This window comes from Aplysia californica, unplaced genomic scaffold (genome assembly GCF_000002075.1).
Source record: "Aplysia californica isolate F4 #8 unplaced genomic scaffold, AplCal3.0 scaffold00013, whole genome shotgun sequence".
In the NCBI taxonomy this organism is placed as follows: domain Eukaryota; kingdom Metazoa; phylum Mollusca; class Gastropoda; order Aplysiida; family Aplysiidae; genus Aplysia; species Aplysia californica.
The window spans coordinates 870,426-872,429 of NW_004797283.1; the positions used below are offsets into that span (position 1 = coordinate 870,426).

Consider the following 2,004-nt stretch of genomic DNA (forward strand, 5'->3'; position numbering starts at 1 on the left):
CCTTGTTGACAAAGTCTAAGCCCACGTTAGAGAAAAAGACACCGCAGTCCAGTCTGCACAAATTAAGTGACAGTTCAGAGTACGGGACTTTATTAAGATGGTTGCCATGGAGCCATGCGCCACATGATTACAAAGAGGCATTATTACTTGCAGCAAGAGAGTCTCGGCCTTGACGGATCACAATATTAGCCTTTCGTTGCTTTCATCAAAGCAGAACCTGTGTGTTTTAATTAAGCGGAAGCGTTCCCTGTCAAGAAAAAAAAATCTGCATCACGTTTTGAACAGTGTGATGAAAATAGAAGAAAAAAACACTGTGAGGCAGTATGGTTCCCGGGAGGCTGAGAATGTTTCGGAGTGCTCTATGGTCTGCTGGGGTAATAATATAGTGTAAAGCGCATAGAGCCTGCTGTTGAGCGGGGATATGCGCTAAACAAATGCTATCTATTATTATTATCTATTATGGTGAAAAGTACACATTTCTGAGAGGATTTTACTGACAAATGTTCAAAGGCACAAAAATGCAAATTTCTAACTTCCAAGGACACGCAAGCTTTGGCGGCCATTTTCTAGCTAATTTTACCTCTGACACCAGGCCACCCCACCTCCTTAAATCGCAAACAAATGCGAGACAAATGTGTAAGCTTTAAGATAATACTAATAACACCATATGCCCAAAAATTGATGAGCGCCTCATTCCACTATGTTGTGACACAATTGAATAATCAAACAGGACGCTATACCATCGGGGTTCATAATCGAACACACCAGACTAACCTCGCCATGTTTTGACAAACCGTATCCGTCGTTATTACCATCGTTATAGGCACAGAAGAAACCAGAATCTCAATTCGAGTCTAAAATAGGCTGGGCATGGTCATTACCAGCCTAACCGAAAGGAAAACCCAGCTATACTAGTCAAAGCTGTCTAAACACAAGAGACTACAATGTGACCCAGAATAATGACGGAGTCTCCAGAAAAAGGTGGTTCTGGTGTAAGGAACGGCTAGGATCATCAGTAAACAAAGTCGCCGTTACTCGACACCAGTCATTGAACTATTTCCTTCTAATATAGAGGCTCGTTGCGCAAATTGACACGTTTAAAGATAAAAGTAAACTTATGCCCTCTGTTCGGAACCTACTTGACTTAGTACTCACATCTGGGGCATCCACTCTTCGTGGGGTCCGATGTGGGTCGCCGTAACGTAATTCGCAAAAAGTGCTTTCAATATATTTTAGGGCCCGGGCAAAATTTAAAAGTGACTCCTATCAAAACTGAAAATACTCTATAGTCAGTACTTACCAAATAATAGAGTACCATCGAAATAGGAATATGGCTACATGAAACTTATGGCAAGGGGCCCTACGATGTAGAAAAAAATACCCAGTCACATACGTAAATTCAAATATCAGTTGTATTTAACCCTAAGATCTAGCAGCGGAACCCAAATAAGAGAATATTTATTTAAGGATGAAGCTCGTAATTTCCTTTTATTCTTTTATCTAGAAGAGACTAAAGCCATTTATTTTTAAAAGTGTTATTATCGTCGCCTGTGGTGCACGGGTACTTCGTCGTCGCACGCATAAGACCTCCGTTCGATTCCTGTGACAGAGGAATTTTTATCAAGTATCTCGATCTTCCTGCTCTCACTCCGGGTAGATCCTGAAATGCCCGTCTCCTAAATGATATAAATTGATGTCGAAGGTTGGGTGGGCATAAAACTAACTGCATTAATTTGTTTGTTTGTTGTTTTTCTCATCACGGATGGACGTCAAACCTTTGCAATGTACACACGATGAAGGTTGTGCGATCCCTGAGGGTCAGTGTCAGGACAAACCTCGTTAAGTAAACGTAATGAGCTCATGAAGTGGAGGACATGCGGGGTGTGGCATGGGAGGTCTGTTGGGGAATTGACTTCAGGCTGGTACTGCAAGGTGCTGTCAGCTACACTCTAGTGGCTTATTTGCTCTCTCTCTCTCTCTCTCTCTCTCTCTCTCTCTCTCTCT

At 42.1% G+C, this 2,004-nt stretch overlaps 1 protein-coding gene across 3 annotated transcripts in view; it reads right to left on the bottom strand.

The window, feature by feature from the left end:
• The window catches only part of LOC101846548 (melanopsin), a 204,821-nt gene that overhangs the window by 161,439 nt on the left and 41,378 nt on the right, over positions 1–2,004 (bottom strand). The window lies entirely within an intron of this gene.